Raw genomic sequence first — 21,938 nt, forward strand, 5'->3', positions numbered from 1 at the left:
ATAGCAAATGTTATATTTTATTACACCTACATCACTTAATTTGTTTATCAGAACACTGTGACCCCGTGTTAAATTTTCCTGTTATTATAGTAAAACTAAATAAAGTATAGATCTCATAGTTTGCATTTTAAAACATACTACATTCATTTGCTTCAGCTTTTATCTGGAAATAAATTCCTTTTACTTGGCCTAAAAGGTATTGTTCTTCATTGTAACTTTTGATAGTCAATTAGAATAACAGCGGGCTATTTATGCAGAACGTGTTTGCAATGAAGTCTCCGCGTATTGTCTTCAGTTAGTTATCATCAAGCCCTCAACAGTGGGTGACCGCCCGCCTTCTCTCTTGCTTCTCTCGGTCTCCACCTCCCAGCGCGGCAGCCCAGCTGAGATCCAGAACTCCTACCCGCCGCCGTCGATGCTTTAAATCATGTGATTCACCACATGGCGCAGCACAGCGTCCTTTCATATTCCACATGGAACACAAGAGAGATATGCATATAGTCAGCACACTCCCATCTCCCTCGACCAACTAAAATCGCTTGTTTCATTGTCTCCGAATTTCCTTTCTCAAATGGAAGAGGAAAAACTGAGGGAGCGGGGAGTGGGGTGGGGGCTAGAGGGGGGCACCAAGCTCTCTCTGCAGGAGAAAGGGAAAGCTAACACAGCTGCTTTACCCTCAGTCCCAACTGTAACTTTCTACAGGAATGCAATCTTTTTTAGCCTGGACAAACAGTCTAGCCCAGATACGCTAATCTCTTTTCCCCCCACTCCTTGATGAATCATAGTTGTTTTGTTGTTGTTGTTTGTTTGTTCTTAATGTGTTTGGGTGTTAGCTAGGAGAGAGACTGGAGACAGCATAGTTGAGAAAAGTGGAGATTAGCTGACAGAAAAACAGAGTTACCAAAGAATAGACTTGCCTAATCCTGTCTGCCGTCGACCTGTTTGTCGATGCACGTAGAAAACTGGAGAAGAATGACTACTGCATCCGAGTTAGCACTTCAGGGTTCAGGACAGGCACAGAGCTGTGAGAAAGCTCTGTGATTTCTTTGTCCATTGCTAGAATTGCCGTCTTTTTACAGACATTTATCTAGGTATGTATACATATATTTCATGAATCTATGGGTGTCACCCAGCCTGTAAATACAACATTCGAGTGTACGTGTCAACAGTTGTGGCAGTTTTCCTAAGAATATATCTCCTACATCTGTTTTGAGCTATGCATGGTATAATTATGACAATTAAGGACATCCGAAGGTAGCCAGCCGATTTGTTTTCATGTATAATCATTTATTTACCCTGGTAGTCGCTGCACTCCGTGCAGTCTCTGCACTTGTAGTTTATTTCCATCCATCAGAAGGTGACCTGCTGTAAGTCAGCCCTCTGGTCTACAAGGAGCCTCTCCACACTCAACGCCTAATAGTTGGAATGAGTTTGTCGTCTGCCTTCCGAAGAAGATTCTTGCACAACTTATGTAATAAATCTCTCCTGAAATTTAGCTGTAAGCCATTTATACTTCATAATGCTGCCCAAATATGAAATGAAGCTAGACCAGATTATTGAAAGGGTGATCATAGTCCTATAATTGAAAATTCAATGTAAATTAATATTGTTCTAGGAACTCTTGCCATTTGTCTTGAGAGCGACACATAAGGTTTCTCTAGGGGGTCTCTCTCTCTCTGTCTCTCTTTAAATATGTCATTCATTTTGTTGAGAGACTTCAAAAAGTTCACGTAAAATGGAACTTTTCCGTGAGCGTTCGGAAGCCCCTTCACATAAAGCAGTGCACACACCAGGTCCACCCCTCCGATGGGTACCGTTCAGTGGCATCAGTGACGCTCTGCACGCTGTGCAGCCGTTCTCGCCTCCCTTTCTCAGGTGCTCCCCACTAACATAAATGCACTGCCTCCTAAGGTTTTCATCTCACCTTTCAAGGGAATTGCTATTGTCAACTGGACGCCATGTAGAGAGTTTTTAAAAGAGCATAATGCTAACAGCAGATTTTCTTTACTAGTTAAGTTAAACGATTGTGTGCTTTTAAAGAAGGCCTCAGGGTCCTTTTCCGGTCCATAGCACGATGATTGGGTTTTCACGTGCTGTGTGACATGCGCCTCCCATACACCTTGTTCCAGCATCGTCACATTACCTGTCTGACACAAAAAGAGGAGACATGGACGAAGGAGAAGGTGGCGGCCTCAGGAGATATTTTTGGTTTAAGTTTTAGAGAATACCGCAGGGCAGTGGTTTCAAGTGTTCCTCTAATCTTCCTGGCTCCAGATGTCTGGAATCCATGAGAACTTGAAATTCTGTTCTATATTTTCTCCTTTAATAAGGAGTCTCCTAGAGCAGCGGTTCTCAACCTGTGGGACTCCACCCCTTTGGGGGTCGAACGCCCTTTTCAAAGGGGTCGCCCGATTCATAATAGTAGCAAAATTACAGTAATGAAATAGCAACAAAAATAATGTTATGGTTGGGGGTCAGCACAACATGAGGAACTAACTGTATGACAGGGTCGCGGCATGAGGAAGGTGGAGAACCACTGTCCTATGGAATCTTTGATGAAAACGTGGAGTAATGTAGCATCATCCAGTTCTTCTGGCCTCCGAGCGAAGGCATTTGACCACGGAGGCCACTTCGACTCATAGCCTTCTCCTTTCCTGGCTCCCCTCCTGCTGCTGCTCTACGGGGAGGATGGAGTCGGATTGTGCTCTGCAAGGCCCCTGGCTTTCATCTCCCAAGACACTACCCATGGAGGATAGAGGAACCAGGCATGTTATTAGGCCAATTAACTGAGCCATCCCATAAAATTATGACCCTAAATCTCCAAACTAAGAAAACCAGATCCCATGAGATTCTGTTTCTTTCTCTCTTCCCGTCTCACTGAACCGGACAGCTTCCTCCACCTCTTCCCCCCTCTCTGCCCACTCCGAACCTCAGCACCCGCTTGAGAGGGACCTTCGACTCTCTATGGTTCTGACCTCTCCGTCGTAGTCTCCCACCCAATCTTGTCATCACTTCCGTTCAGATTCTTAAGAAACTGATTTTTTTTTGGTTCTCTCATCTTTTGGCTTCAGACTATAGTTGATGGTCCTGTGACTTGGCTGTGCTCGAACGAGTGCCCGTCCGCGGCTCTGTGATCAGTGAGTGAGAGAACCGGGGTTACAGGGTAGAGTTCTCTGCTGCCTTTTCTTGAAGCAGAGCATTGGGAAAGACTGTTTCCTTAAGAGGTGGTGAGAGAGCAGATTTTGTGATTGATATCTCTGGTATGTAATTTTTACTGGAAAAATCACTAGAGTTACATAATATGGGGTGCCAAACTGGTAGCATGACCGATTTCTTTCTCTTTTTTTTAAACAGTTTTACTAGTACTTCATCCACATGTCATACAATTCAATAATTTGATCATATCAAGAAGAGTTGTACAATTATCACCACAGTCAATTCTAGACCATTTTCTCTTTCTTTGTACTCACTGTTAGTCATATAATTATTTTTTTCTAATTGTAGCAAAAAATATACACAACAAAACATTCACAATTCCACAATTCTACATGTATAATTCAGTACCATTAATTATAGTCTTCATGTTATACAACCATTATTGATAACCTTTCCAAATTATTCCACTAGTATTACCATAAATTCAATGCCAAGACCCATTTCTTAAGTGTAATTTCGTCAGTGAAGCCCAAGACTAGATTTATATGTGCCCTCCTTTATGCTGCCCTGCTATACACTGAATTTCTGCCACTATAAAGCTAAGTAATGTTATTGGAATTACTTATTTAATGTCTCTTTCTTATCATAAACTCTAAAAGATCTAGGACTAATAGTTGCATGACCTGTTCTGACCAGAGACCAGAACTAGATGGTGCCCAGAAACCCCTGCTGACCATCTGACCTGGGTCATAAGAGAAGGCCCCAGATAGAATGGAAGAAAAAATGTACAAAAACCCTCAAATTACAAAAAAAAATCCAGACTTACTGGACCCATAGAGACTAGAACAGTGGTTCTCAATCTTCCTAATGCCACCACCCTTTAATACAGTTCCTCATGGTGTGGTGACCCCCAACCATAAAATTATTTTTGTTGCTACTTCATAACTTCATTGTTGCTACTTCATACTTCATTTTGCTACTGTTATGAATCGTCATGTAAATATCTGATATGCAGGATGTATTTTCATTGTTACAAATTGAACATAATTAAAGGATAGTAATTAATCACAAAAACAAAATATAATTTTATATTGTGAAATATTTATTTCTAATGATAAATAAATGAAATTTTGTCTTGAAACATGGTGTAGCATGGGTAACAGTCATCACGCTGGGTGCTCATATGTGGGCGTATCTGCATGTGGGTGGACCTGCCTGGAGACGGATAGAGGAGTGGTGTCTCGGTTCCTAAGACCACCGGAAATACGTGTTTTCCGATGGTCTTAGGTGACCCCTGTGAAAGGGTTGTTAGACCCCCAAAGGGGTCGCAACCCATAGGTGAAGAACTGCTGGACGAGAAGAACTTATCTCCCTAAGATGCCCTTTGAACTTGGAATTAAAATTATTTCTTCAGGTCCTCTTTCAGCCAAAGAACAGATTAGCTTCTAAAAGAAACAATATCATTCATGAGTAATGTGCTTCCTTAATCAATAACTGTAAGAGACCAAACTTTCCCCGTTTGCCCACAGGAAAGATGAGAAGGCAAGGAAGGAACAGGAAGTTAGATCGATGGAAACAAAGCAAACAATGGAAAGGAGGGGAATTATGGCACACATAAAAAGTGTAACCAATGACAAGGAGCAGTGCCTGGCTGATAGTCAGCGTCCAAGATGTTTTTATTTAGTGAATAAGCACGTTAACCCCCCAGCATGGACTCAAAGGCAGTGAGTTTGCCTTGGTTTGGTTTATACTTAGAGAAATCTACTTCTCCTTCCTGAAAAGCCCTATTTGTGATCGTGACAGCCTTGATGCATAGTGGTTACACACGGGGCTGCTAATCGTAAGGTCAGCAGTTTGAAACACCAGCCAGTCCAAGGGAGAGAAACAAGGCTTTCTCCTCCGGTGAAGAGTTGCAGTCTCGGAAACTCACAGGGGCAGCTCTGCCTGTTTTGTAGGGTCGCCGGGACGGGAGCTGGCTCGATGGCAGTGAGTTTGCTTTTCCTGGTGTCACACAGACAGATTCTCTGGTGCACTTGTTCGGTTTGGTTGGTTCTTTCTTTCTGCTTTGGCTGCCGTTCCCTCGACCACCATCCTAGTTCATGTCTTCTTCACCTCTACGCCCTGGCCTCCCTCTCTCTAATAGTCTGTTCCTTTTTAAAGTCCACACCTGCTTCTAGAACTCTGCGCTCACATCCCTGTGGGCCTACCATGGGGACAGCGTGTAGAATAAGGGTTGCAGGGGTGGGGGGAGATCAAGAGGAGGGGGGGCGTGTCGAGGTGGGGGGCGGTAAAAGTGAACCGATATCAAGGAATCCAGGAAGAAAAAGAATGTTTGTAAACTGATTGTGGTAGCAATGGTACAATTCTGCTTGACATGATTAAACGAACTGTGGAATTATATGATATATTAACTCCCAATTAATAATAATAATAATAAAAATGAGTAACCATGTTAAGTTGCAAAAAAATGACTCCCCTGGCTCCCCTTCCGTCTGAAGGATGAAAGCCAAATTCCTAAGCCCTCCACTGTCTTACTCCTGCTAAATCGCTGAGTGGGATTCCCAGGACGACCTGACGTGAACGCTTTTCTCTGTCCAGACAGGTTGAAGTCTGTTCTCCAAACAGACGGTGAGCGTCCTGTCGACGTCACTGTTCACGCCTCAGCGCTCCCCCTCCTCTTTCAAGTTCCACTCTTTCCAGAAGGCTTCCCCACTGCCTACTCTAAACTAAAAAGCTCAGTGTCTCTGCCACTCAGCTGCCCTTTCCCACCGGTTCCTTTACACTGCTGTTTCTCTTTTCGCATCTACCACTATGATGGTGAAAAGTTTTAAGTATATCCTGACTGCTGGGGTCAAGCCTCCCCAAGTAACCCCTATAAAATCTAGTTTCATCATTTCTCAAATAGGAGTGATCACCTAGGAGTGTCAGACTTCTGTGTCGGACTGGACTCACGCACAGGGCGTGGTGCTGCTGTTGGGCACTAACACGTCCTCTGGACTCACAGCAACCCTGTGTGCAACAGAATGGAGCACTCACGCAGCCACCGCCTCAGCCTTGCTCACGGAGGGTCTTCCCCCTTTCACTGGCCCTCTCTGCACCGGCACGATGCCTTTGACAGGGACTGGTCTCTGATATCCAACTGTTCCAAGGAGGGTTCTGGTGAACTCCCAGGGCAGATGGGTTCTTTCTTCTAGCTCTTCCTATTGATACTTTCAATACTCTTCCTCAACATCATAATTCAAATGCTTTGATTTCCCCCCCTTTTTTTCGTCTTCCTGTTCATTGGCCAGCTGCCATGTGCATATGAGGCAATGGAAAATGCAATGGCTTGGGTCAGATTTACCTGAGACTTCCACAAGGAAGAGAAGAGCCAGTCAGGGTACAGTATAGCATCAATGAAACACACAACCTTCCTTTAGTTCTTTAACGCTCTTTAATACTTTAAAGAAATTGTTTGCAGCCCAATGTAATCCATTTGATATCTTGACTGCTGTGCTTTCAAAAGGCCTTCTAGCAAATTATTAGCACATTACTGTTTTCTAGATATCTGTTATATGCTAAAGAACCCTAGTGGCACTGTCAGATAAGTGGTGAGCTGCTAACCTTCTAGCCACTTCACCGGAGAAAGAATTAACAGCCTCAGAAAACCTACATAGGACCCCTATGAGTCAGCATTGCCTTGATGGCAGTGGGTTTGGGTTTTAGGAATGTTGTGCAAGGCACTGTACTAGATTGTGAATTACAAAACAGTGAAGACATGCTAGTAAAGAAGTTGCATCTATCCTCTCTCCCACTTAAGCCAAAAAACAAAATAAAACAGCAAGAACTCACTGCCATCAAGGAGATTCCAACTCATAGCAACACTATAGAGCTGGTTAGAACTGGCCCCTGTGGTTTCCAAAGGTATCACTCTCTATGGGAGTAGAAAGCCTTGACTTTCTCTTGGGGAGTGGCTGGTGGTTTTGAATTGCTGACCTTGTGGTTAGCATCCCACTGCATAAACATTACATTGTCAGGGCTCCTATCTCCCATTTAGAGCCTTGCAATCTCATTTATCCAGCCTACACATTTTTAACAACTATCTGCTATCTTCCAAAGTCCTGGGCCACACACAAGAACTTATACAACGGCATCATGTAAAACCTATCATCGCCAAGACCATTACATCGGAAGCCCCGCCCTGCTGCTTTGCACACAGTAAGAGCTCCGTGATGGGTTTGCTGGCACCCATGGGCATGGCACTGATGGCAGAGGCTCTGGAGCACCAGTTTCCAGCCTCACTTGAGAGCTGTCAACTTTACTTGGCTTCCTCCTTTCTTCATTTTCCACTGAATGAGTGCCAGAAACTCTCTTTCTTTTTTTTTCCCTCTCTCTCTCTAATCAAGATATAGATACTGTCTGCTGCTTTTGATCGCTAACCATTCCCCAAACTCAGTTTCAGTGAGAAGATGTCATGGTATTGCCAGTGGAAACCACTTCCCATTTGGGCCACATCATAATGTCGAAGTGGGCTTGGCTTCAAGTTTCAGTATAGATTCTGGTTCCTGCACATTTACTGTCAAACACCACTTTGTAGGAGCCAAACGATGGCAGTCTTCCAAATGTTAGGCAATATTAGAAGTACCATTAAAGTACTGCAGAGCTTGAAAAGATTATGAAGTTCTGCTTTTTTAAAGCATAATATGTGATTGTTGTTTTTGCTGGGTGCCTTCAAGTCAGTTCCCATCGTAGGGAGCCTGTATCCAATAGAGCAAAGCGCTGCCGGTCCCCGTGCCAAGCTCATGCTCACTGCAGTCACTCTCCGTCCATCTCGGGCAAGCCGTCTCCTGCAGATCACTGTGTCCATCCACCCGCAAGCAAAAGCCTCTCTAGGGACTGGTCCTTCCTGATAAGCTATCTACAGCACTGAGATGAATTCTCATCAGACTCACTTCTGAGGAGCACTCGGGCCACGCCTCTTCAATGACAGATTTGTTCATTCTTCTGTTAGTGCGTTGTCTTTCAGTATTCTTCACCAACACCGTGCATAGGAAGCATTGAAGATGCCATGGCTTGCCTCAGGGCCACCTTTGTCCTCAAAGTGGCATCTTTGCTCTTTAGCAATTGACCTCAGCCTTTTGCAGCAAGTAAGTGTTATAGAATTCACAGGGCTACCCATAGTCATGATCCATTGTTATGATCCACACAGTCAAATGCCTTTGCAGAGTCAGTAAAACACAGATAACATTTTGCTGGTATTCTGTTTTCAGCCTTGATCCGTCTAATATAAGCAAGGCTATCCTCTGTTTTGTGTCCTCTTCTGGATCCAGTTGAATCTCTGTCCATTCCTTGTCAATTCGATCATTCAAAAATGTTCTCCATTCTTCTTCTTTCCGCTTTTTCTTTCCTCCCACCCCACTACCATGTTTACCCATCATTCACCTCTCCGTAATTCCTCTCAGATACAATTCTACTGATCAAACATGACCAAAAGCTATATCTAACTCACCATCAATTTCAGAATCCTTGCTATTCCCCTGTACCCATCATTACTGGCTCACTGCTCTCCTCCACCAGCCTCCACACACACACCCACGCCCACCCCACCTCAGGAACTACCGGTCCAGTAGCTTTCTCTGTAGAATTGCCTATCCTGCCTATCTTGTATAAATAAACACACAAAAACAAAAAACAAAAAAAGAGAGAGACAGAAAAAAAGAACATACAAGTAGTCACAAGTCTATCGGGCATCCTGACACAGAGCAGACGAATATCTCTGTTAAGTAGAGAGAAGGACGTGTTATAATCCATCAGTGCAGTCCCCTTTTCTTCCAGGGTGCCATATCCCAGGTCCCACTTACCTAGCAACATGCACACCCTTTTGGTCTTCAGCATTCGCGTCTGAAAGTCAAACATCCTGAAAGTCCCCATTGTTAATCCTGTAGTCAGGGATGGTCTGGTGCCTCCCCTCGCCTTGCCCTCCACCCGCTCCCCAGCCATTGCGCCTTTAGACTCTCAGTGTAGTCCTCTTGTGAGCAACCCGAACCAGTTCAGATGGGGTGCCAAGTGCTGACCCCTGGGTCATAAGTCTACAATCGGGATTCCTTGGGGACTTTGTAGCTTTGCTTCCATCACTGGTCTGTTCTAATCCCCTCTAGGGTGTGTGTGCATGTGTGCGTGCGTGCATGCGTGTGGTTTAAGTATGTATATAAAAGCAAATACAATAAGGAAGCATATGGACTTGGGACCTCTACTTAAATCTTACCTCAGTACAAGAATGGTTTGTTCTAATAATGTGGCATTATATGACACTCACCCTCCTGACAAAATCAAAGACAAAATGGGTGCATAAGCAAATGTGGTGAAGAAAGATAATGGTGCCCAGCTATTAAAAGATAGAGTGCCTGGGGTCTTAAAGGCTTGAAGTCAAACAAGCAACCACCTAGCAAGGAAGTAACAAAGCCCACATGGAAGAAGCACACAAGCCTGTGTGATCATGAAATATAAATAGGAAAAGGTATCAGAAGTTCAAAAACAAGCAAACAAATCAATGTGAAAGGACGGGATGTAGTGGCAACCTAAAGCCCACCTGCAAGATATTGAACAGTCCTCAGAAGGCCCACATTGAAGAGATGATAAATCCAGGGTATGATATAGCACTGATGAAACACATAACTGTCCTTTAGTTCTTTAATCTTTCCTCCCCTTACTACTGTGTTTTTTTTATTTTATTTTATTTTATGTGTTCAATTGTATAATTAAGATCATTCAATTCATGTAAGCCAAGATAGATAACCCTTCAGAAACAGTAACAGGAGTAATGGTTCCCTGAGGGAATGGAAGTGAGGGGAGAGAAGTCAGGCTGATAGCACTGATGACTGTAAAACCCCACTCGAGGAGTGAACAACAGAATTGTATGTGAATGGATATATTGGATGGTGTAACATGTGGCAAAAACAAATCAATAATAAGGGTTCCTGGGGGGAGGGTAGAGAAGGGAGGGGATAAAGGGGAGTTGATATCAAGGAGCTGATGAAGAAAGGGACTGCTTTGGAACTGACTGTGGTAGCAATTGTACAATACAGCTTGATATGATTGAACCATGGAAAGTTATGATATCTGTCAAAGTGCACAAGAAAATTATTTTTTTATTTGAACAACAAAAAAATTTCTTCAACAAAATTTCATTTCTGGGATAATATTGTTCCATAATTTCCACATCCTGTTGCATTGCTTTTCTATGATACTTCATTAAAGCTTAAGCATTCCCTTATTTTAGTCATGAGGCTAAAGATGATTGAAATCCCCAATAATACTACCATGAATTTTAAAACCAAATTCAAGTTGAAACCTCTTTAATAATTTTATACTTTTTTGTACAACAGTGAACATATAGAACATATATTCTATATAGTAAATATATAGCTTTAAATGTAACTGTGAAATAAAGCTTCAAGAAGGCATAATTGTTTTTATTTACGCTATACATCATACTCCTCTTAATTCCTCATCCTATTTCACTTCCTTTGGTCAATCTACAGACAATAAAACATACATAAGATGTAACAGTTAAAATAAGGCTTCATATACAATTAGAAACTATTTAGACTTACAGATAATTGGGATTTAAAAAATGAAATAATGGCTAACAATATCAGCCTCATTAAAAAGCAGAAGCATACAAACTTACCTGAAAAGATTTTTCTTTCACTAGATACTGAAGAAAGGATTTTATATCTTGAACATGTAATAAATAGTGGTTTATTATCTAGTTTCCCCATGAAACTATACGTTTCTTGAATACAGTGACTGTGTCTGTCCTATTGACCGGCATATCCTGTGCCTTTAGAGCTACATTAGTGTTTGAAATGAAACCACAGGGACCCTTTCAGAAGAACCACTGACTAACATCATGTGCCGTATCATCCACTGAAAATACAGTTAGCACTCTGTTGTTAATTTTGCATATCAATTATCAATTTAAAAACCGATAACATTAAGTCACGACTTAGAAATTGCACATGGTAGATCACGCAGATTTATGTTACTATAACTTGATAAAGAAGAAAAATCTGCATTTGAATGTGCATTTATGTCTTAAATATCAGTTGTCTCAACCACATTTTGACAGGAGCTAACAGTTGAAGAGTTTAAGGCCATTTCCTCTGTTGAGAGTCTACGTGTGTGTTTGTGTGTGTGTGCATGTGTATACATTGTTTTTAATGTATGCTAAGATAACAAACAAACAAGCTCATGGTCAAGTTGGCCTTCTAGTGGGGCCATTAAGAAATCCAATTTATTACAATCCAATAGAAGTCTGCTCAACCAACCCTCACAGCGAAAGAAGTTGTATGTATCTATATCCTTCTAACTATCTTTTATATAGTGATAATGTTTTATTTACTAAAACCCTATCCAAATATAAGACACATTGCTTTTTGTTTAAGGGCACATTATGTCGCAAGTGATCCTTTTGAGCACGTTTCTATGTGTTGTACTCAGAGTACAACATAGCAGAAATAGCCTGTCCAGTAAATCGAAGGGTTGAAACGCAATGTCCTTTTCCTTACAGGCAGAACTTATGTGTCCAAGTATAACTTTTCATTTAACATGAAAAAAGCCCATCATAAAATACTATGAGTTCTGTACTACAGACATGAGTTCTGTCATTTCTTCAAGGCTGAGACCCATGTCCTATCTTTCTTTATATGCCTCCTGCTTGGTATCTGGAATATGCAAGGTGCGCAGGAATTGCTTTGGTTGAAGTGAGCAGAACTCTTTTTAATGTTGCCATCCAGCTTGTCTTTTCCAGGAGAACATTTGGCATAGACTCTCAAAGTACAAACTTTAAAATTTTAATTTCTTGATGAGAAGTAATCATCATTATCGTTTTACTAATTCTGTCGTTGATTACTGAGAAAGTGTCGGACACATGATGAAAGACCACGTCTCGTCTGTGGCGAGCTGTGGATTCCACTCTCGTTTCCACAGGATGGGGTTTGTTGAAATTGTCAAGGACAAGGCCTACTTCCAGAGATCCCAAGTGAAATTTAGAAGACGACAAGAGAGCAAAACTGATGATTATGCTCGAAAACGCCTGATAATCCAAGTTAAAAATAAGTACAACACACCAAACACAGGATGATCACTTGTGTAACCCACAGAGATGTCATGCGCAGATTGTTCAGAAGGGGATAGGATTGCCTGAGCAGCTTATGTTCACGGACTTCCCAAGGAAGGCGGGAACGTCGCCCGGGCCAGTTTTGCTGCAGCATATCGTACTGGCCTGCTGCTGGTTTGGCGTGGACAAGATGTATGAAGGCCAAGTGGAGGTTTATGGAGATGTATACAATGTGGAAATGATGGTCAACCTAGTGCCTTCACCTGCCACCTGAATGCTTTCCTTGCCAGGACTACCACTGGAAATAAAGTCTTTGAGGCTCTGAAGGGGCCTGTGGATGGAGGCTTGTCTATCCCTCTTAAGACCAAGCAATTCCTGGTTACGATTCAGAAAGCAAGGAATTCAATGCAGAAGTACATCGGAAACACATCATGGGTCAGAACCTTACAGACCACATGCATTACCTAATGGAAGAGGATGAAGATGCTTCCAAGAAAGGAGAACTGATATCAAAGAGTTCAAGAAGAAAGAATGATTTATATATTATCAAGGGTTCATGAGGGAGGGGGGCGGGGAGCGAAGGGAAAAAATGAGGAGCTGATACCCAGGGCTCAAGTAGAAAGCAAATGTTTTGAGAATGATGAGGGCAACAAATGTACAAATGTGCTTGACGTAATGGATGGATGTGTGGATTGTGATGAGTTGTACAAGCCCCCAATAAAATGATTTTTTTTAAAAAAGAAAATGAAGGTGGCAGTAATTGTACAATTATGCTTGATCTAATTGAATTATGGATTGTTATCATTTCTTTAAGAGCTCCCAATAAAATGATTTTTTAAAAGTGCTTACAAGAGACCGTTTTCTCAATACATAAAGAAAAACGTCAATCTGACGTGAACAGTTAACACTGCCAGTAGCTCCCCCTGTGTGACGCACGGTGGACCTGAATGGTTTCCTAAACGGTCGGAATCTTTGGTTTGTCCTGTGCTGTTTCCTTTTGGCTTGTCTAGATTAGGATGTGTCTCTGAGGCGTTACGTCATTGGAGGTCTGTGTTTTCATTTTGACATGAAAACTCAGGATTGATGACCCTGTAGAGACAGCAAGTAGAATCAGGGTTTCTGGGGGGATTCCGTGGCAGTGGGGGTGAGGGGTGAAGGGGTGCCGATGTCAAGGAGACCATGTAGAAAAGGAATGTTTAGAAACGGATTGTGGTGGCAATTACCCAATTCTGCCTGACGCGATTGAACTATGGAATGACATATGTATTTAAAAAAAAAAAAAAAAAGAACAACTCCTGACATGGAGGAGCTGTGTAAGAAAGCACATGCTGCTATAGAAGAGAATCCAGTCTAGGAGAAGACGCCTAAGAGAGATGTCACAAAGAAGGGGTAGAATCATCCCAAAATGTCTCTTGCCCAGAAGAAAGATTGGGTAGCTCAGAAGAAGGCAAGCTTCCTCAGAGCTCAGGAGCGGGCTGCAAAGAGCTAAACCACACCAAGATTTTCCATGAGGGCTTCCCACAGAAAGGCAATAAACTTATTCACCAAAAACAAACAAAACAATAAAGGTGGCATGTCTAGAAGAAAGGCAGGCCTATTAAGAGGACTTCAGTTTGCCTCATCGGTAGCTAGCAGACTAACCCTTGGTCTCACCTACAGTAGCCACATCCCACTTTTCCCACGTCTCGCATAGTCTTTCAGAGAAAAGTTGCAGACTACCAATCCATTCAAAAGTTGCAAACTGGTTAGGCGTTTGCTGCTATGATGTGTGGTCTGATAGAGGCCACACTTCTCCTGGCATTGACATTCCATTTGTCTTACCTCAAAATGACAACTCTTGTAGAATGCTATCTTACAACTTAGATACATTTCTCAGTCTTCTCTCTGACATATGGAGTCACACTTTCGACATGGCCACAGTTCACACTTGCTGAGGCATGCAGTATACAAGGAGTCAGCAACTAACCTGCGGGGCTAGGCATGTGGCATCAGACCATGATGAAGAAAGGTGCGCGTGGTTCAGTAAGGAGCTGTAGCCAGCAAACCTACAGCCCTGAAACACAGACATCTCTTTTTTTTTTTTATTTTAACATATGAAAGATGTTACAAGTGCCTAAAGCGGCATGTCACTAAACAAATTTCAAAATCTGCCACCTAATGCTTTGGGTAGTATTGGTCCATCTTTGTTTGTAGAAATAAAAGAGCACTATGTAAAGTGTGACATTTATGTTTTTCTTTTCAAATCCAGTTAAAGGTTTTAAAAATAAATATCATCATGAGCAGTGTCTTATTGATCTTACTATTCTTGTCTAAAATAAATGTGAATAGTACATGAATTCTTATAATTATTTCTATGGAATGCCTTAGCTCTTTTTAAGCTTTATTAATACAAAAGCCATGAGATGCTTTTAAGTTCAGTTCTTATCCTAATGCTGTTCAAACTGTTTCCTGTATGTCCAGAAGCTTTTAAGAATCATATTTTTATGATCATTTTATTCAAACAATTATGTTACTGAGAATAACAGACTTATCATCAGATTAAATGCAAAACATGTATTATCTTGTCATTTTTCATATTAGGAAGTTAGTGCCTATGTTTTTTGAAAAGCATTTAATTTTTTGTCTTGCTATGTTCTTTTCTCTGGAAAAGTTAACAGTTGAAGTGAAGTCTTTATCTGCAGAATGTATTTCATTTTAATCCAACTCCACAGGACCGAGTTACCACTCTCTCGGAAGACCGGGAGTCACCGTCAGTCGGTATTTATGGCATGCCTACTATGCGCCAGGTACTCTTTGAAGCACTAAAGTAGGCTATCCAACGGACAGTGCTTCTTTGTCCTCCAATAGCCTACATTTTTATCAGAAGAAATGGACAACAAGCACATATGTCAAGAAACAAACTTTTAAATAAATAAAAAAGACAGATAAGATGATGTCAGATACCATTACGGTTGTTAGGTGCCATCAGATTGGTTCCAACTCATAGCAACCCTGTGCACAGCAGAACAAAGCACGCCCGGCCCTGTGCCACCCTCACAATTGTTCTTGTGCTTGAGCCCATTGTCGCCGTCACTGTGTCAGTCCATCTTGTTGAGCACCTTCCTCTTTTTTGCTGCCCCTCCACTTTAGCAAGCATCGTGTCCCCCTCTGGCGACTGATGGCTCCTGACAACATGTCCAAAGTTCTTGAGACCAAGTCTCGCCATCCTTGGATCGAAGGAGCATTCTGGCTGTACTTCTTCCAAGATGGATATGTTGGTTCTTTTGGCAGTCGATGGTACTTTCGCCGGAACCATAATTCAAATACATCAATTCTTCCTTGGTCTTCCTTATTCAATATCCAACTTTCACGTGCATATGAGGTGATTGAATATACAATGGTGTGGGTCAGGTGCACCTTAGTCCTCAAAGTAACATCCTTTCTTTTCAGAACTTTAAAGAGGTCTGTGCAGCAGACTTGCACAATGCAATTCATCATTTGATCTGTTAATTACTGCTTACATGAGCATTGATTATGGATCCTAACACGACAAAATTCTTGACAACTTCAACCTTGTCCCCATTTATGATGATGTTACCTATTGGTCCACTTGTGAAGAGTTGGGTTTGTTTTACATTGAGTTAGCCAGACAGTAGGACGAAAAGTCACTTGGGTGGGAAATGAGGGAATGAAGATTCTCCTTTAGCAAAAGGTGTCCTCTATAGCTTCCCGTTGTTTCCCACACTTCAGGGCAACTAGCAACGGCAGTGCTTTATTTAACTACTGAAAACATTGTGCTTTTGTTTCTCTACAGTGTATAGTATCACTGACTGAATTGTTTTCCCCAATGGAAGCATTGAAAATACACTAATCCAAACACTCCCTACCTCTGAGTTGATTCTGACTCAGAGTGGCCTTACAGGACAGAGAACTACCCCTTAGGTTTTCTAAGCTATTAAATCTTCACGGAACAGATGATGTGTTTGAACCACATACCTTATGGTTAGCTGCTCAATACAGAGCCTACCATGCCTCCGAGACTCCTGAAAACACACTAGGCCAACGACAATTCTTACCCCTTTTCCTAGGCATAACTAACTGGTTGCAAATTGTGGAACTGATCCTAGAAAAGATGTGAAGTTCTGTGACAGAGAAAAAGAGGTTTGGTGGGGACAACTTGACCACATAAGCTTAACAAGGCAAAATCTCCTCTTGACAGGCTTACCTCTCAGCTCAAGGAATGTTTCATTAAGCCAAAAATAGCAATAACAAAACAATACTCTTTTAAAATAGAACCTCTTTGAATTTGGAAATGTAGCATAGCCTCTTCTCTCAGATGTATAAGAAACTGATCATTTTTGAATGTCAAAGGGACATAGAAACTGGTATTATTTCTCTGATAAATTTCTCATACCTAAATCTTGTTTTTATACATATAAAACCTCAGGAATTCCAAAGAAAAACAGTGATTTTTTTTCATTAAAAATGTACAAATGTCTATATCCATATATGAGTATACATATGTTAAGTTTATAAACACGGCTATAACTAAGACAATACAATATTAGAAAACAACATAATTCCAAAAGAGTATCATTATTATAAATTACTCGTGGTTTAATATATTTGAACTTTTTAAAATGACATTAAAAGATAAAAACTATATATGTCTGACTTTAAACACTCAAGTACATACTCCTAACTTCTATTTAAGGAGCATTTTATTCCAAGTCAGGCACTTTGCTAGTGGGTGTACATTATTTATAACCACTACATCCCTATTGGGTAAGTATAATCCCTATTGGAAATTAAGATTGAAAAGGTGACTTAATTATCTAAGATCACTGAGCTAATCAATCACAGATTTAAGGTAGAAACCTTTTTGTATTAATCCATCTGAAAAAAGTAGCCGTGAGAAAGGACTTATGTGTTTATGTGAGGTCCTATGTCAAACAAAAGAAAAGATTAAAATTGTCAAGGATTACATTTATTTGGATCCACAATCAACATCCATGATAGCAACAGTCAAGAAATCAACCATTGCACGTAGTATTGGACAAATCTGCTGCCAAAGACCTCTTGAAGTGTTAACAGCAAAGATGTTACTTTGAGGACTAAGGTGCATCTGATCCAAGTCCTGCTAGTTTCAATAGCCTCACGTGCAGGCAAAGAGCTTAACAATGAATACGGAACATCAAAGAACTGATGCATTCAAATTATGATGATGAAGAAGAATACTGGATATACATATCATTGAATACCAGAATAAACAAATCTGTCTTGGAAGAAGTACAGTTGGAATGCTCTTTAGAAGGGATGATGGTGAGACTTTATGTCACATCCTTTGGACACGTTATCAGGAGAGACCAATCCGTGGAGAAGGGCTGGTCTCTTGTTCAGCAGAGAGACAAAGGGGAAAGAAGGAAGGCCCTACACAAGATGAGTTGACCCAGTGACTACAACAATGGGTTCAAGCTTAGCAACAATTATGATGGAGGAGGGCACAGGAATGGGCAGTGTTTTGTGCTCTTATGCTCTATGGCTACTGTGAATTGGAACTGATTCAACAACACTTAACAGCAAATCCTTCCAGATTCTTAGTTGCAAATAATACAAAAGTAACTGCTGTTGGTTTAAAAACAGGAAAGGAATGTATTAGAATAGTTATTAGAATAATTTACGGAATCAGTGTGAAAGCTGAATCGGCTAAGGGACAGGCAGGAAGCTAGGCAAAGCCAAGAGCAGATAGACCCGCAGCAGGACGCAGGGCTCAGCCACTGCTCTTTCTTCACAGCGGTTCCCCTACTCAGCTCTAATCGCATCACCCACACTTTCTTTCCAGTTGCACCTTATCTTTCCTTTGTCATCCAACTGACAGCTTAGGGTCACATTGTCGCCCTGAGACTGCCAAACAGAAGGAAAAGGATTGCCCCACTTGGGCTTCCTGGTAGAGAGCAGCACCCTGCTTTCCTCCAAGACTGCACCCTGTGATTGACCCGAGCCATGGGAGGGGGTGGGGGTCTCCTCTGTCCACTGTGTGCACTAGCTAGAGGAAGTTTGACAGACTCGAGTGCTTCAAGTCATTGTCATTGAACCTTAAGAGAAAGTGAGAAATGGGAATGGACACAGGAAAAGCATGAAATGTTCCATTACTGAAGTAACTGTACCGCGATCCTAGAAATCCATGCAAACCCATTTCCAGTGCATGTATGTGTGTGTGTAATCATATATGGATATGGTGGTTTCGATATTCTTCACAAGCACCATAATTCAAATGCAATATTGAAAATACCATGGACTGCCAAAAGAACCAACAAATCTCTCTTGACTCACACACACAAATCTGTCTTGGAAGAAGGTCTGCCAGAGCGCTCCTTAGAGGCCAGGAGGGTGAGACTTTGCCTTCCATGCTTTGGGCATATTGTCAAGAGAGACCAGTCCCTGGAGAAGGCCATCATGCTGGGTAAAGGGGCAGCAAAAGAGAGGAGAGCCCTCAAGGCGATTGATTGACACAATGGATGCAGCAATGGGCTCGAGCACAGGACCATGAAATGTGTCTTTCTGTTTTGCATTAGGGTCCCTCTGGGTTGGAACTGACTCCTTGGCACCCAACAACAACATATATGTGCATGTGTATGTATGTATATGTGTGTTTGTATATATAGGTGTTTTGGTATGGTCATTTATGTGCATATTATTAACTAAAGAAAGAAGCTCTTAAAAGGAATGTATCTAGAGTATAAGGAACAAAATTAAACCCCATAAATTTGACGTTATTAATTAATATTTGGTTGAAGTTTTTGCATATATCATTTCAAAGAATGAAGAATAATGATCTTACAAGAAAGCAGACTAACTAGTCTCATGGAGACTAGTGGAACCCCACCATACACCCCAAAGACGATGGCCTTCAGGCACCTTGCCGTGTGGCATTGAACTCACCCTGTTAGAGGAAGCAACCATTTAAGATCAACAAGGCAGCATTTCCCCAGGACGAAGTTCAGGGGGTTACGACGGAAGAAGGACAGGAGCAGCAGACACAGAGGATAAGTGGTGGTACATTGAGAGGGTGCGGAGGATGAGTCAATACTAAGTGTGTAGGAATCACTAAATGTAAAACTGATGCTCTGCTCTGTAAGCTCCACCCAATTCATAATAAAACGGGTTGTAAAAAAGAATTATTTTAAATTGGGACTGTTATCTGTATTTCTATATGAAGAAACCGAGGGTCAGCAAGGTAATTTGTCCAAAATTACCAAAAAGCTCATAAACATTAGAACTAGGTCTACAAGCCAGGCATTCTGTCTGCAAGGCCACTGTGCATTCCTCTCCAACATGGCCGCGCGTGTCATTTCCAGAGGAAGCCGCACAGAAAGCAGGCGGCGGCTTGACGGTGGGTATGCTGTGAAGCTGGGAGCAAACGCTTGGAGAGAGCTGGGAGGGTAAGAACAGGAGGAGCTGGTTCTCAGCCTCGGAACACTAATCCACTGATCTTTCCAAGGAAAGTTTCCAACTGGAAAAGTGATTTTGCTGAAAGTTTCAGAGGATGTCAAGGAGGGATGGAATAAACAAGAAATGAAGGAGCCTTATGCCGTGAGTATATCTGGGTATTTCTGTGAACAAGCAGACAGTAACTGTTCAAGAGGTAGTCGAGACAATGAATATATTTGAGGAGATAGGGCATGCTACATGGAATGAGGTCGACACGATAGGAAACAATGACAGCAGCTAGATTAGAAGTACAACTTCCCACAACTAAGCGTTCCAAAGCAGAAAGAATGTCCGTGACCTGTTGAGAACAAAAACACCTATTGACCAAGAAAAGCGAAGATCCTTCAAGCTGCAGAAGAGAGTTCCAGGAACCCTAATCGAGGCTCCCTCGCACTCGCCAGGACTGTGTAGTGTCATGTGAAGGACTGGGAAGGAGACAGAAAGGACCACAGGTTTCCTCTAGATAGACTTCTTCAAACGCCGCCAACCCTTCCGCAAGCCCTTGCTGACTTGCTAACCATAATTGCTCTTTAGGCTGCTACTGGATACCAGGATGTTGTCAAACTCTCCAGAAAGGTCATTAACATACAAAACTACCCAGACTCTCCAATTTCTTTCATCCTTACTATGGTCTGGGTGGTTTTTTTCCTCATTACCACTAGATGATAAGCTTTGCAAGGCCAGACTGTATCTGACTCATGTCTGTGGTTTAATCAATGTTTCTCCGTTAACCCTGAGAAAGCCAGAGCCCGTGTAAGCACAAACCTCTCGGAGAAAGAAATGCAGAGATGCCCCACAAAGAGTGAAGCTAGAACAATGGTAGGGCTACATTCTATCGGAGGCGGAAACCTTGCTAGACCTGGAATAACAAGGCAGTCCTCTTGGGTTGCCCTCGCACCGATTTCATTGTAAATTGTTTGAAAATGTGCAGCTAACCCTAACCCAACCCCATCACGACCCGATTCACTCCCTCTTTCAACTGATTTAACCTACTAACCATAGTGGCAAAGATAGGGGCTTGGGTTCTGATATTGCCAATTCTGCTGATTCCACTTCTTTGGGCCTCGGTTTCTATTTCTAGAATGTTTATGCAATGGTTTCTCCTTCCATAATCTCATTAGTTTATAATAAGAATCAAGTCTGAAATTATACAAATGTTAAGTCTGAAAGTATTGCTACTAGGGTTCCTGTTTCTATATGCTTATTTCATACAAAGCATGCTTAAATATGTTTTGGACCGGTGGATGACTGCACACAAGTTCTCTCAGTATTACACTGGTCTAAGTCTCCTGAAGGTTCAATAAAGTCAGTGGCCTCTAAGGGGATCTGCTGAGCCATTTAAATGTGAGACAGAGAGGTCAGCTCAGAAGGTTATAGCAATATGTACAACTGTGCTTGATACAATGGACGTACGGATTGTTATGAGAGCTGTAAGAGGCCCAATAAAATGATTTCTTAAAATAAAAAACAAAACAAACAAAAAATCTACAGAGAGAGAGCTTAATTAAAAGGAAGGTTTTAGTGGCTATCTTTTGGTGTTCTGGAGGGGTATCTTCAAATATTTTCTTGAAGGATGCAGGACCATTGGGGGCTTATTAGGAAGAAATTTTAAAAAAAATGGAAACCTGCATTGCTGAGAAAAGGGCCAGGAATGTCGTGACTTTTTTTTTTTTTAATTCTGTTGCAATTCACTAGCTCATTCTACACGGGTAGCAGTGGTTGTCCTACAGACATTTTATTGAGAAACCTTACCCCATCCACCATCAAGTCAGAGCAGCTGATCCTGTCCTTCAAACTTCTTTGCTTCCAAAACTCGAAGAACATCGAAAAACTTCCAAAACTGCCATTAGACGGCGTATCACAGGGTCAGCCATTCAGGACCACCAGCCGCTCCATGGAAGCAAGGTGAGGTTTTCCATAGCCGTGAAGAGTCAGCCTCAGAAACCCATGGAGGCAGTTCGGCCCTTTGCTGTAGGGTCACCATGAGTCAGAATCGATATGAGAAGAGAAGCAAGTTTATGGATGAGGACCAGAATACTTCAATTACTTAAGAATTGTATAAAATGTCTTTGAGTGAGGACATTTTAACATCAAACTATATTGTAACGTTAAGTACTTTTTTAATCAAGTTAAAGAAAAAATACACTGTATTAAGACTCCTTTTGAGAAAATGTTTTGAGAAACGATGTACAAATGCGCATTACACAATTGA

The 21,938-nt window shown here is 41.7% G+C and overlaps 1 protein-coding gene, 1 non-coding gene and 1 pseudogene across 5 annotated transcripts in view; all 3 read left to right on the forward strand.

The window, feature by feature from the left end:
- The window catches only part of FAM172A (family with sequence similarity 172 member A), a 510,254-nt gene that overhangs the window by 449,932 nt on the left and 38,384 nt on the right, over positions 1 to 21,938 (forward strand). The window lies entirely within an intron of this gene.
- On the forward strand, positions 2,052 to 2,153 carry LOC115873926. Its single transcript, XR_004048695.1, has one exon. It is a non-coding gene; the product is annotated as a small nucleolar RNA U13 (small nucleolar RNA).
- LOC101654596 lies at positions 12,128 to 13,745 on the forward strand (annotated as a pseudogene).

This window comes from Echinops telfairi, unplaced genomic scaffold, assembly GCF_000313985.2.
Source record: "Echinops telfairi isolate 266 unplaced genomic scaffold, ASM31398v2 ScPeMD7_7469;HRSCAF=8507_1, whole genome shotgun sequence".
NCBI lineage: Eukaryota > Metazoa > Chordata > Mammalia > Afrosoricida > Tenrecidae > Echinops > Echinops telfairi.